Source organism: Erinaceus europaeus, chromosome 17, assembly GCF_950295315.1.
Source record: "Erinaceus europaeus chromosome 17, mEriEur2.1, whole genome shotgun sequence".
Classification (NCBI taxonomy): domain Eukaryota; kingdom Metazoa; phylum Chordata; class Mammalia; order Eulipotyphla; family Erinaceidae; genus Erinaceus; species Erinaceus europaeus.
In genome coordinates this window covers 5,029,664-5,044,458 of record NC_080178.1, presented here as the reverse complement: position 1 = coordinate 5,044,458, position 14,795 = coordinate 5,029,664, and the positions used below count along the sequence as shown (strand labels likewise).

Genomic DNA, 14,795 nt, shown 5'->3' with positions numbered 1-14,795 from the left:
TGGGCTGCAGGGTGAGGGAGGAGCTGGGGGCTCCCTCCCGGCCCCCCCCCCCCACCACACACACACACACACACACACACCAGCTGGGAGCAACACCCCCTCCCCCAGGACGAGCTGGGGCAGAGTGACAGACAGGGACGCGGGCGCGCGGCGCAGACGGCGCGGGGGAGGGGTTGGGCCTCAGCCACCCTGCCAGGCGCACAAAGAGCCCGCGCGCACCCCCGGCGGCGCCCGGCCCGCCCGGGGCACGTGCGGAGTCGCACGGCGGCCCTCCTCGCCCCGCTGGCCCCGGTACAGCGCACCCCCATGGGCCTGGATACAGCGACACCCCCCGCAAAGGCCCAGGTATAGCGCCCCCACCAAGGGCCTGGATACAGAGACACCCCTCCAAGAGCCCAGGTACAGCGCCCCCCCCCAAAGGCCTGCATACAGCGACCTCCCCAAAGGCCTGGGTACAGCGACCCCCCCCCCCAACAAGGGCCTGGGTACAAAGCCCCATCTCATGGCCCGGCCCAGGCACAGCGCCCCTCCCAAGGGCCCGGGTACAACGCCCCCCTCCCCACTGGCCTGGATACAGGGACACCCTTCCAAAGGCCTGGGTACAGCGACCCCTACCCCCAAGGGCCCGGGCACAGCGCCCCCCCCCAAAGGGCCTGGATACAGGGACACTCCTCCAAGGGCCTGTGTACAGTGACCTCCCCAAGGGCCTGGGTACAGCGACCTCCCCAGCAAGGGCCCGGGTACAGCGACCCCCCCAAAGGCCCAGGTACAGGGGCCCCCACCAAGGGCCTGGGTACAGCGCCCCCCCCCCTCAAGGGCCAGGATACAGATCTACCTCCGAGGGCTTAGGTACAGTGACCCCTCCCCAAGGGCCTGGGTACAACGCCCCCCACAAAGGCCTGAGTACAATGACCCCCCCACCAATGGCCCGGGTATAGAGCCCCCTCCCCAAGAATCCAAGTACAATGACCCCCCACCATGGGCTGGGGCACAGCACACACCCACAAGGACCCAAGTACAGCGCATCACCCCTTGCAGGCTCAGGCACAGAGCCCCCCCCCACACACAGAGGCCCCCAGCCCTCCTCCACAGCAGGGTACAACGACCCCCCTGGCAGACACAGAACCCCCTCAAGGGCCCAGGAACAGCCCTTCCCCCAGCCTGGGCACAGCAACCCCCCCCCAGACACAGGCCCCCCCCCCCCGGCCCCCCCTCCACGTCCACTGCCATAGCCCCCACCCTTGGCGGCCCAGACAGCCCTCCGCCTGCCCGCAGTGCCCAGACGGGGCGGCTGCGCCCTCTGCTCCCCAGGCCACTCTGTAATCAGATTCCTAAATTTAGACGCCACCAGGGCGGCTGGGGATCCCCGCCCCCACCCGCAAGGGCCCAGCCCGCCGCTGGGGTCCTGCGGTGGAGTTGGGTCAGAGCCAGGCGCGACCCGCCCAGCTGCGGTGTGCTCTGGCCACGCGGGGCCACCCAGCCCGCGGCCACGTTGCCGCCACACCTCGGGCCTGGTGGCCGGGCCTCCCTGCCCTTCCTGTGGGCAGCGGCGCGGGTGGGGGGGGGGCTGACAGCGCGGAGAATGAATGGACCAGCAGCCTGAGCTCAGGGGGGTTGGGGCCGGCCTGACCTCCCACAAAAGTAGGGGGGCGCCTCTCCCAGAGGGGGTCAGAACAACCTGGTACTGTGAAGAAGGCCTGGGGCTTCCCCCAGGGGCTCCCCATATGGCCTGGCCGCACCCCCAGAGTCCAGGCCCCAGCATCCAGCTTACTGTGGCCTTTCTCCTCCAGGGCTCCCCTGAGTACCCCAGAAGAGGGCATCCTTCCCTGCCCAGACTGAAGGAGAATGTGCTGGCGGGGGTCTCCCTTGGAGTTGGGGGTCACTAGGCCTGGCCTGGTGAGACTTCTGCCCAGGAGGTGGGTCATGGGGACGGAGGGGGCATGCTAAGAGTTTGGAGGGGACAGTGGGGCCCCGCCCTGTCCAGAAGGGAGGCCTATTCCCAGGAGCAGCGCCCTCCCCAAGGGGCAGTGGTGTGGGACCAGGAAGGGGATGGGCAAGGCCCCACCCTCCCACCTGCTGCAGCTGCCCCCCTCCCCAGCTGGCCCCCTCTTTTGTGCAAAGCCACACAAAGCACAAGGGGCCCTGGCCGCCTGGCCATCTGCTCCCAGCAGGCAGAAGACTCTTAAAGAGACAGCACCCCCACCCTACCACCGTGGGCCGTGGGGCTGGGGGGGGGACGACAGGGTGCAGCTGCTGCTCCCCAGGACCTGGTCTCCCTGGAACCCCAACCCCACTTTCCATCGGCTGCCCTGCCCCCAGGCCTGGGTGGGGGGGCTGTCTACAGAGATGCTAGATGCCGCATGGCCAGGAACCTGGGGGTGGGAGAGGACCAGAGCAGAGGGAACCTGGGAACCTTCTCCCACATACACACACCGCCCATCCTCCACAATACAGGTCCCCCAGCTGCCTGGGGTCACCTCACTGGGAGAGCTGCTGGGCCCACCCCGGGTGCGCTTCCTGCCAGCTCCCTGCTGAGCTAGCTCCCACTCACCCCTGCTCAGCAGGGGGAGGCTACGGGCTGCACACCTCCAGCCCGGGCTGGCCCCCTGAGGGGGAAACTGAGGCAGGCCTCTGCAGGGCACATGGGCAAAGCTGTCTCCTTCCCACGGGCCAGAAAGGGGCCTCACCCCTGGCTGGGGAGCAACACAAGGGCAACACTGCTGTGCCTGTCTGTGTCTTGTCTGCAGCGGCAGGAGCCTCAGTGCGGCGGCGGTTCAGAATCTGCTGATCACAAAAGGCCATCGACTGACTGACTCCACTGTCCTCCAGGGACCCCTGGCCACCTGGCCGCCTCCTCAAGGTGAGGCCACAGGGACACTGGGAAGGGAGAGGAGGGTGACCTTGAGTTCCCTCCGCCCCGAGGCAGGGACCTCCCTGCTAGCCAGCCAGGCCTGGACTGTCCTGAGCTGGGCCCAGAAGGCAGGCGGCCTCTGCGGTGTGGTACCTGGGAGCCAGCCAGGGCCTTGGCGGCTGCAGCCAAACTAGGCCTGGGGAGGAAGGCCTGCAGGCCAGGCAGGGGGAGTGGGGGAGAGAACCCCAGGAGGAACTGGAAGGAAGCCCCCCCCCCCCTTTACTGGGGACATGCTGGGGACATGCAGCTGGAGGAACTGAGGTAAAGACCTCCAGAGCTTGGAAGGTGCATGGGTAGGGGGCCTCTCCAGGGTCCCCACTCTTTCAGTCTTACTCAGAAAGGAATCTGGTTCCCCAGCCAGCCTGGGTGGCGGATCTCCAGCAGACCCTGTGGCCCTGGGTGTCGCCTGGACCCCTCTGGGCCCAGTTGGTGACCCTCAGGCCACACATGTGAAGAAGGGAGTTTGGCTGAAGGTGACTGTCTGATGCTGGGCACGGCCTTTGCTGGGTGTCCAGGAAGAAGGGAGGCTCTGGAAGCCAGGTCCACATCTGTATGTGGTGCTCGGGAGGTGGGGGGAACCCCTGACTCCCCCCTGCCAAGCACCAGGGAGGAAGGTTGAGTCTGAAAAAAGGCAGCCGGGTTCCTCCCTCCCCCTCACCTGGGCAACCGCGGGTGCCCTGGTGGTGACTGTGGATACTGGGTGGGTGGGGGGTCGGGAGGAGCCTTCCTCAAGAACCTACCCCTCCACCCCCACCTCAAGCTTCCATCTGGAGTTACTGAGCTTCAGTTCCTACCCCCAACTTGCTCTAGTCCAGAGCAAGTCAGAGCCTCCCAGGATAAAGGAGGGCGCAGCAGCCCCACCTCCAGGACCTGCAGAGGTAGTGCAGATCTGGGGCCCAGCCAAGCTCTTCCCTGCACCAGCTGTGTGGCCTGAGGCCAGTTACTTGGCTCCCCTGAGTCTTCCCTCCTACCTTGTAGAAAAGGACGGGAACCCAGACCTCTGACTGCTAGGTAGGTGCTGCAACACCACATCACTGCAGATAAAGGTCTGCAGGACCTGTGGTATGGGAGGTGGCACAGTGGATAAGTCACTGGACTCTCAACCATGAAGTCCTGAGCTCGATCCCCGGCAGCATATGTACCAGAGTTATGTCTGGTCCTATCCTATCTCTCTCATTAATAAAAGAAATACTTTGGGAGTCGGGCGGTAGCGCAGCGGGTTAAGCGCAGGTGGTGCAAAGCTCAAGGACAGGCATAGGGATCCAGTTCAAGCCCCCAGCTCCACCTGCAGGGGAGTCGCTTCACAGGCGGTGAAGCAGATCTGCAGGTGTCTGTCTTTCTCTCCCCCTCTCTGTCTTCCCCTCCTCTCTCCATTTCTCTCTGTCCTATCCAACAACGCCAACAACAATAATAACTACAGCAGTAAAACAACAAGGGCAACAAAAGGGAATAAATAAATATTTTTAAAATAATAAAAATAAAATAATATTTTTTAAAAGTCTGCAGGACCCCTCTCTCTCTCTCCACACTACTCTCTTTCTGAAGCAGGGGTCCCCTCGAGTGCCCCCAGCAGGGCTGAATGCCCCACACTATGGCCACTTTGGGCTCCTGGATCTCACAGCTGGAGCTCAAAGCCCTTCCTCTGTGACATTCCACACTTGACACTCTCCCTTTAGACTTGCCCTCAGGCCCCTGCCATCAGTGATCTCTCTCACCCTTCATGCGCACATGGCAGATGCTTAAGTCACCTGTCCGCTGGTGTCCTCCCCCTCCTGCTCTATGATCATACATGGCTCCCTATTGCCTTCCAAGCAAAAAGTTGACCCTACTCTTCCAGCCTTGTCCTCAAGGCCTCTCTAGCCTGTTTTTGTTGTTGTTTGTTTGTTTTAATTTTGTTTTTACCAGCTCTGGCTTATGGTGGTACAGGGGATTGAACCTGGGGCCTTGCAGCCTCAGATTAAGAGAGTCATTCTGCATAGCCATTATGCTATCTCCCCCGCCCTCAAGCCTGTTTCAGATCCAGCCAAACAGGTTTGCTCACCATCTGCTGAGCCCCTGCTCGGTGCCCCACAGTGTGCCATCCACCTTGCAAGATTGGCACTTCTCCCATTTGCATGCCCCAAGTCCAGCTCCACCCTTGGGACTGCTAGGGAGCTCTGCCCAGACAGGGTCCACCCTGGGCTCCCGGTGTGGCAGCAATTCCCTTCCTGCTCCCCCACTCCAATCTACTGCCAGCGACGCTCTCAGCCATGACCCTGCCTGCCCTCACAGGGCCAGAGAATTGAGGCCATGGAGGGCGGGTGTGTGTGGGGAACTTCCTCCCCAGGCACCCTGAGATTCAGTTCCTGCCTTCTCACCTGAGTTGCAAATTACCTTCTCATCTTCAAGGCCAGCCTTACTGCCAGGCTCTGCATCTCTCCCTCCCTCCCTCCCTCCCTCCCTCCCTCTCTCTCTCTCTCTCTGGCACTTGGGGTTCATTTACACTTACGTTCCCTCCACTCTAACATGCTAAGAGTCCCCCAACCCACACCCATGTGTACACACTCACCCCTCACTCCATCCCATCCCAGGAGCGGCCCCTTTAACAACTGCTGCCCCCTCCCTGTCCTCCCTTCCAATCCCTAGCCAGCCCACCTCTGTCACTCTGTGGCTCTTTGTGCCAAGGTCACCCGTGGTGGCTGGGCTCGAAAACCCCAGAGCACCTTGGCCAGGCTCCCTCACCAGGCTCCGTCAACCCCCATGACTGCTTTCTGGGCACATGCACACAAGGTCACTCGGACCCCAAACTGGCCAGGTCAGAAGGGGGTTCAGCACGGCTGAGGCTGACTGCCACCCTTCCGCCCCCCATGGCCTCTTCTCCCTAGCTCCGGGCTCAGTTTTGGTCACTCCTCTCCTCCGCATGGGTCCCCAAGCCCCAGAGCTGAATGGGGCTCTGCCCGGGTCACCTCCAGTACTCTTTGCCCAGCCAGGGGGAGGGGTCTTTCCAATCCAGACTGGTCGAGTGCATCTTCTCCTATTTCCCACCCTCCCTGAGCATGACTTGATGCCTCCTGACACTGCTTCCCCTGGGGATCCATGTGGCCAGGCTTGGGGTGGGGACGTGGCAGCCCGGGCTGGGGTGTGACATTGGTACCAGAGTGGACGGGAAAGCCCTGCGGCTGGGGCCAGTAGGCTGAGCCCAAGTGAGCCGAGCCACTGCTGTCTTTCGTCCCCACAGTGGAGGGGACCAAGAAGAGCTTGGAGGCACCTGGTGGCTTTCTCAAGCCGTGGACCAACCAAAGCCGCCCAGCCAGCACCTTCTCCTCATTCTTTGAGCCTGGTGACCACAGGCTCTGAAGCAACTATCACTGAACAGCAGCCCACGGGAAGTGGTGCTTTTAAAAGTATTTTGGGAGGGGAGTCGGGCGGTGGCGCAGCAGGTTAAGCACACGTGGCGCAAAGTGCAAGGATCTCGGGTTTGAGCCCCAAGCTCCCACCTGCAGGGGAGTCGCTTCACAGGCGGTGGAGCAGGTCTGCAGGTGTCTGTCTTTCTCTCCCCTTCTCTGTCTTCTCCTCCTCGCTCCATTTCTCTCTGTCCTATCCTACAACGACAACGACGACATCAAGAACAATAGTAACTACAACAACAATGAAAAACAACAAGGGCAATAAAAAAGGGAAAATAAATAAATATATGTATTTTTTGGGGGGGAGTCAGGCAATAGCACGGCAGGTTAAGCACAGGTGGCAGGTGGCGCAAAGTCCAAGGACCGGCGTAAAGATCCCGTTTCAAGCCCCCGGCTCTCCACCTACAGGGGACTCACTTCACAGGCGGTGAAACAGGTCTGCAGGTGTCTGTCTTTCTCTCCCCCTCTCTGTCTTCCCCTCCTCTCTCCATTTCTCTCTGTCCTAGCCAACAACAAAGGCATCAATAACAACAACAATAAAACAACAAGGGCAACAAGGGAATAAAGAAATAAATAAATATTTTAAAAAGCTATTTTGGGGGGCCAGGAGTCCCACATCCACTTAGATGCACACACTCCCATGGGCAACGACCGGGGTTCCGGTTCCCAGTCCTCACCTGCTAGGGAGAGGAAGTTTCACGAGTGGTGAAGCAGTGCTGCAGGCATCTCTTTCTCCCTCTCTATGCCCTCCCGTTTCAATTTCTGTCCTATGAAAGAAAGAAGGAAGGAAAGAAAGAAAGAAAGAAAGAAAGAAGAAAGAAAGAGAGAGAGAGGGAAAGAAAGGAAGGAAGGAAGGAAGGAAGGAAGGAAGGAAGGAAGGAAGGAGTCAGGCAGTGGCTCAGTGCTTTAAGCGCAGGTGGTGCAAAGCTCAAGGACAGGCTTAAGGATCCCTGTTCTAGCCCCTGTCTTCCCTCCTGCAGGGGGAGTCGCTTCACAGGCGGTGAAGCAGGTCTGCAGGTGTCTGTCTTTCTCTCCCCCTCTCTGTCTTCCCCTCCTCTCTCCATTTCTCTCTGTCCTATCCAACGACAACGACATCAATAACAACAACAATAATAAGTACAACAATGTTATACAAGGGCAACAAAAGGGAAAATAAATAGATAAATATAAAAGAAAATACATAAATAAATAAATATAAAAGTAAGAAAGAAAGAGGAAGAAGGAAACATGGCTTCCAGGAGCAGTAGATTCATCAGGCAGGCACTGAGCCCCAGAGATAATCCTGGTGGCAAATAAAATAAAAGAATAAAAATGCAATTAAAATGTTTTAGTGAGAAAGAGAACCAAAGCATAACTCTGGCAGCTGTGATGCTGGGAAAGAGGGGGCTGAATTCAAAGTCTCATGTATGTGGTCCGGGAGGTGGCACAGTAGAGAAAGCATGGGATTCTTAACCATGAGGTCCCAAGTTCAATCCCCGGCAGCACATGTACCAGAGTAATAGCTGGTTCTTTCTCTCCCTCCTATCTTTCTAGTGAATAAATAAATTCTTTTTTAAAAAAAAAAAAAATCTCATGCTTGTAGGTAAGGTATTTTACCTGCTGCATCCCCTTCCAGGCCATTATAATTGTTTTGTTTTGTTTGGCCTCCAGGGTTATCGCTGGGGCTGTGTGCCTGCACTACAAATCCACTGCTGCTGGTGGCCATTTTTTTTCCATTTTCGTTGCCCTTGTTGTTATTAGTGTTGTTATAGTTGTTGAATAGGATAGAGAGCAATGGAGAGAGGAGGGGAAGACAGAGAGGGGGAAGAAGGACAGACACCTGCAGACCTGCTTCACCACCTGTGAAGCGACTCCCCTGCAGGTGGGGAGCCGGGGCTCGAACGCGGGTCCTTGCGCTTTGATCCACGTGCCCCCTTAACCCGCCCTGCTACTGCCCGACTCCCCTATGTAGGTATTTTTAAAGGTTGATAACACTTGGGAGCCGGCCAGTGGTGCACTGGGTTATGTGCACATAGTACGAAGGATAAAGACTGGTGTTAGGTTCCCGATTCGAATCCCCGACTCCCTACCCGCAGGGGGGTCGTTTCACAAGCAGTGAAGCAGGTCTGCAGCTGTCTCTCTGTCTGTCTGTCTGTCTGTCTCTCTCTCCCATCCCACTCAATTTCTCTCTATCCTATCAAAAAAAAAAAAAAAACATATCGAGGGGGGCCGGGCGATGGTGTAGCGGGTTAAGCGCACACAAAGCGCAGGGACCTGTGTAAGGATCCGGGTTGGAGCCCCGGCTCCCCACCTGCAAGGGAGTCTCTCCATGAGCGGTGAAGCAGGTCTGCAGGTGTCTTATCTTTCTCTCTCCTTCTCTGTCTTCCCTTCCTCTCTCGGTTTCTCTCTGTCTTATCCAACAACAACGACAACAACAAAAATAATAGCAACAGAAACAACACTAAATGAGGGCAACAAAAGGGAAAAAAAATCGAAAACCAATTGTGGTCACAGGAGCGGTGGCTTAATAGTGATAGTGCAGGCACAGAACCTCAGTGTTAAACCTGGAGGCAAAAGAAGGAGAAAGAGGAGGAGGTGGTGGTGGTGGAGGAGGACCAGAAGAAGAGGAAGAAGAAGACTGATACCACTTTAGATTGGTTTCTTTTATTTATTTATTTATTTTTAAATTTTGTATTTATTTATTCCCTTTTGTTGCTTTTGTTTTATTGTTGTTGTTTTTGATGTTGTCATTGTTGGATAGGACAGAGAGAAATGGAAAGAGGGGGGAAGACAGAGAGGGGGAGAGAAAGACAGACACCTGCAGACCTGCTTCACCACTTGTGAAGTGACTCCCCTGCAGGTGGGGAGCTGGGGGATCGAACCGAGATCCTTATGCCGGTTCTTGTGCTTAGCGCCACCTGCTCTTAACCTGCTGTGCTACCTCCCGCTTCCCTTATTTTATTTTTTTTTTTAAACTTTTTGTTTGGGGGGGGGAGCCAGGTGCTAGTGCAGTCAGTTAAGTGTACATATTACCAAGAGCAAGGACCTGGGTTCGAGCCCCTGGTCCCCCACCTACAGGGGGAATGCTTAAGGAGTGATGAAGCAAGTCTACAGGTGTCTTATCTTTCTCTCCCTCTTCCTTTCCTTTTTAAAATTGTTTTTATAATCTTTATTAGATAGAGGTAGTCAGAAATTGAGACGGGAGGGGGAGATAGAGAGGGAGACAGAGAGACACCTGCAGCCCTGCTTCACCACTCATGAAGCTTTCTCCCTGCAGGTGGGAACCAGGGGCTCGAACCTGGGTCCCTGTGCGCTGTAACATGTGCACTCAACCAGGTGCGCCACCACCTGGCCCTTCCTCCCTCTTTTCCTTTCTTTCTCTTTCTTTTCTTCTTTTTTTTTTTTTCTTTTCTTTTTGCCTCCAGAATTATTGCTGGAGCTCGGTGCCTGCACTACAAATCCACTGCTCCTGAAAGCTGTTTTTTCCCCTCTTGTTACCCTTGCTGCTTATGGTTGTCGTTGTTATTATTGTTGTTGTCGTTGCTGTCCTTGTTGGATAGGCCAGAGAGAAACTGAGAGAGAACAGGAAGACGTGGGGGGAGAGAAAGACAGACACCCGCAGACCTGCCTCACCGCCTGTGAAGCGACTCCCCTGCAGGTGAACCAGGATCCCTCCGGGTCACGTGCATCACGTGCACTTAAACTGCTGTGCCAACGCCAAACGCTCTTTCTCCCTCTTTCTGTCTCCCTCTCTTCTGTCAATATCTTTCTGTCCTATGTAGTAAAAAATAAATTTAAAAAACAAAAAGGAACTCCACTTGATTCATTGCTTCACAGGCGGTGAAGCAGGTCTGCAGGTGTCTGTCTTTCTCTCCCCCTCTGCCTTCCCCTCCTCTCTCCATTTCTCTCTGTCCTATCCAACAACGACGACATCAATAACTACAACAATAAAAATAAATAAATAAAAAGGAAATAATGGCCACTGGGAGCAGTGGATTCATAGTGCTGGCACTGAACCCCAGCAATAACCTTAGTGACATTAAAATATTTTTATTTATTATATTTTTTCCTCTTTTATTGCCCTTATTGTTTATCATCATTCTTGTTGTTGTTATTATTATTGTTATTATTGCTGTCATTTTCGTTGGACAAGACAGAGAGAAATCAAGAGAGGAGGGGAAGACACAGAGGGGAGAGACAGATAGACACCTGCAGACCTGCTTCACCACTTGTAAAGCGACCCCCTGCAGGTGGGGAGCCTGGGGCTCAAACCGGGATTTACTCTGGCCCTTGTGCTTTGCATCATGTGTGCTTAACCAACCCTCTGCGCTACCGCCCTGCATATTATTATTATTATTATTTTGCCTACGGGGTTATTGCTGGGGCTCACTGCTGGCCCTATAAGTCCACTGCTCTACTGGATAGGGCAGAGAGAGATTAAAAGGTGGGGGGGTAACGAGCAAAAAAGAAGGTTAGACACCAGCAGACAGACTTCACTTGTGAAGGGCTTCCACCCCACCCGCAGGTGGGGAGCGGGGTCTCAAACCTGGTTCTCTGTGCAGGTCCTTGCGCTTCGTACCGGGTATGCTTATCCAGGCGCACCACCACCACCAGCCCCTTAATACTTTCATTAATGGATGGTGACAGAGAGAAAGTGAGAATGCGAGGGAGAGATAAAGAGGGAGAGAGACAGAGAGACCCCTGCAGCCCTGCTTCACCACTCAAACATTCCCCCTGCAGGTGGGGACCAGGGGCTTGAACCTGGGTCCTTGCGTACTGGAATGTGTGCACTTAACCAGGTGTGCCACTGCCTGCCCCCCACCCCAATTTTTTCTGCCATCAGGATTATTGTTCAGCTCGGTGCTGCCGCTATAAATCCACTGCTTCAGGAGGTTTTTTTTTACATTGTCTTTCTATTTTTAATTGATTAACTAATTAATTAATTAATTAATTTTTACCAGAGCACTGCTCAACTCTGGCTTATGGTGGTGTGTGGAGTTCAACCTGGAATGATGGAGCCTCAGACATGAGAGACTCTTTGTGTAACCATTCTGCTATCTACCCCCACTCTTCTTTGTACTTTTAAATTTTTTTAAATATTTATTCCCTTTTTGTTGCCCTTGTTGTTTTATTGTTGTAGTTATTATTGTTGTCTGTCTTCACTGTTGGATAGGACAGAGAGAAATGGAGAGAGGAGGGGAAGACAGAGAGGGGGAGAGAAAGACAGACACCTGCAGACCTGCTTCACCACTTGTGAAGCTTTCCCCCTGCAGGTAGAGACCAGGGACTTGAACCTGTGCACTATAATGTGTGAGCTCAACCAGATGTGCCACTGCCTGGCTCCGAAATAAATAGTTTTTAAATATTTATTTATTTATTTATTTATGAGAGGGGTGGGAGGACAGACAGAAAGAACCAGACATTACTCTGGTACATGTGCTGCTGGGGATTGAACTCAGGACCTAGTGTTTGAGATTCTAACACCTTATCCACTGCACCACCTCCCGGACCACCCTAAATAAATTATTTCAAAGGAAAAACTATAGGGCAGACCCAGAGATGGCCATTGGGTAAAGCAGTGACCATGAAAGTCTGGGAGTTTGGGGGATTTTTTCCTGTCGAGGGCATAGAACCCTTGGCCTCAAAGATGTGAAGCCAGTGCTCTAGCTCTGAGCTGTATCTCTGGACCCCCAGAAACTTTGGGGGGTGGAGCTCAAAGAACTCTTTTCTGCTGGCTGGTGACACAATGTGATGTCTGCTACTCCAGACCTGGGGTGGTGACCTTGGCCCCCTGGCAGGGCATCACCTGCCTCCCACGCCTGCCTGTTTCCCAGCTCACAAGACAAGGCCAGACCACGGAGCCTCCTCCCTGAGGTGTCTCAGCCCTGGGGAGCAGCTGAGGGTGGCAGTGTGAAAGCAGATCACACTGCAGGAGTGGCAGTCTTAGGAAGATGAGGAAGCAGGTAGGAGGGCTGTAGGGTCGGGGGTGGGGGGCAGCGGACTGACTGGAGGGGTTCAGAGAGTGTCAGAGAGGACAGGAGAGAGGGTGCTGGGTTCTCTGTGGGGGGCTGAAGGAAGTGCTCGGTGAGTCAGTGCAGACAGCCCGGCAATGGGGTTCAAGGTTCCTTAGGGAACAGAAGGAGAGGTAGAGATGGGGGGAAGTGAAAGAGAGGTCAAGATGGGGCGCACTTTTGTAGGAGGGGAGCAGAGCAGATTCCTTTTCTTTCTTTTTTATTTTTTTTATATTTATTTTCCCTTTTGTTGCCCTTGTTGTTTTTCATTGTTGTGGTTATTGATGTCGTCATTGTTGGATAGGACAGAGAGCAATGGAGAGAGGAGGGGAAGACAGAGAGGGGGAGAGAAAGATAGGCACCCGCAGACCTGCTTCACCGCCTGTGAAGCGACTCCCCTGCAGGTGGGGAGCCGGGGGCTCGAACAGGGATCCTTAAGCCGGTCCTTGCCCTTTGCACCACGTGCGCTTAACCTGCTGTGCTACCGCCCGACTCCCTTCTTTCCTTTCTTTTCTTTTCTTTTCTCTCTCTCTCTCTCTCTCTCTCTCTCTCTCTCTCTCTCTCTTTCTTTCTTTCTTTTTACCAAACCCTTGCTCAGCTCCAGCTGATGGTGGTGCAGGGGATTGAACCTGGGACTCTGGAGCCTCAGGCAGGAGAGTCCCATTGCAGAAGCATTATGATATCTACCGCCACCCCACAGATTCTTTTTCTCGTGCTCTCCATCATATCATCTTCTTTATTTGTTTTTAAATATTTATTTTAGGGGCTGGGTGGTGGCACACCTGGCTAAGCACACAGCACTATGTTCAAGGACCCACGGAAGGATCCCAGTTAGAGCCCCAGGCTCTCCACTAGCAGGGGAGATATTTCACAGGTGGTGAGGCTGGTCTGCAGGTGTCTCTCCTTCTCTCTCCCTCTCTATCTCCCCCCTCCTCTCTCAATTTCTGTCATACTCAATAAAAAAAAAAAATGACCTCGTGGTCCGGGAGGTGGCGCGGTGGATAAAACGTTGGTCTGTCAGGCATGAGGTCCCGAGTTCAATCCCCGGCAGCACATGTACCAGAGTGATGTCTGGTTCTTTCTCTCTCTCCTATCCTTCTCATTAATAAATAAATAAAATTTTTAAAAAAGACCTCTACCAGAAGTGGATTCATAGTGCTGGCACCAGTCCCAGCGATAACCCTGGAGACAGAAAAAAAAAAAAATGATGGAGACATAGATAAAGTGAGAAAGACCAGAACACGTTCAGCTCTGGCTTATGGTGGTGCTGGGAGTTGAACCTAGAACCTCAAAGCCTCAGGCATGAAAGTCTATTGCAGAACCACTCTGCTATCTCTCCAGCCCATTCGTCGGATTTTTTAAAAATACTTATTTATTTTCCCTTTTGTTGTCCTTGTTTTTTATTGTTGTAGCTATTATAGTTGTTATTAATGTCGTCATTGTTAGATAGGACAGAGAGAAATGGAGAGAGGAGGGGAAGACAGAGAGCGGGAGAGAAAGACAGACACCTGCAGACCTGCTTCACCGCCTGTGAAGCGACTCCCCTGCAGGTGGGGAACCGGGGGCTCGAACCGGGATCCCTATGCCGGTCCTTGTGCTTTGCGCCACGTGCAATTAACTCACTGCGCTACCGCCGGACTCGTATTTATTATATGGTGCTGGGGCTGAACCAGGAACCACACACTTGTGTTCTCCTACTGAGTCAGCCCTCCTCAGCCCCTGGTTAGCTTCATAGGAACTGCCAGCACTCTCTCACAGTGGCTGTTATTTTGGATTCCACCAGCAATAGCAAGAACCCTTGTGCGGCTGGGGCACCAGGTGGTTCAGCTGGCAGAGCAGTGGACTTGCATGCCTGAGAGTCTCTGTTCCTTCCTCTGCACGGTAGGTACTGAACGGTTCTCTCTCTCGTTGTCATGTGTGAATTCTCTCTCCCAGATGCAATAAATTAAATTTTCAAAAATTCCCGTTGCAAGTGGGGGAGGTAGCAAATAAAGGGTCAGTGGGGATGGGGAGCTAGCCGAGTACTTATGCGCGCCTTTGAAAGTTTCATGAGGGAGCCAGGGGGTGGCGCAGTGGGTTAAGCGCACATGGCTGAGAGCGCAGGGACCCGGCTCCCCACCTGCAGGGGGGTCACTTCACAAGGGGTGAAGCAGGTCTGCGGGTGTCTGTCTTTCTCTCTCTCTCTCTCTCTCTCTCTCCCTGTCCCCCTCCTCTCTCCATTGCTCTCTGTCCTATCCAACAACAACAATACTAACTACAACAATAAAACAACAAGGGCAACAAAAGGGAATAAATAAATAAATAAATATTTAAAAAATGTTTAACAACTATAAACGTTCACCTTCCCTCCTCGCCCTCTTCGTTCTACTTTCCTCCATGGAACCACTGCCACTTCCACCGGCAGTGGGGAAGCTTGACAAACAGCTCCACAGGGAGTCGGCCTGTAGCGCAGCGGGTTAAGCGCAGGTGGCGCAAAGCACAAGGACCGGCATAAGGATCCCGGTTGGA

General features: G+C 54.4%; 1 long non-coding RNA gene across 1 annotated transcript; it reads left to right on the top strand.

The window, feature by feature from the left end:
* The first annotated feature begins 2,610 nt into the window (after window positions 1-2,610).
* On the top strand, window positions 2,611-4,365 carry LOC132534017 (uncharacterized). Its single transcript, XR_009545737.1, has 2 exons — window positions 2,611-2,860; window positions 3,727-4,365. It is a non-coding gene; the product is annotated as an uncharacterized LOC132534017 (long non-coding RNA).
* The last annotated feature ends 10,430 nt before the right edge of the window (window positions 4,366-14,795 follow it).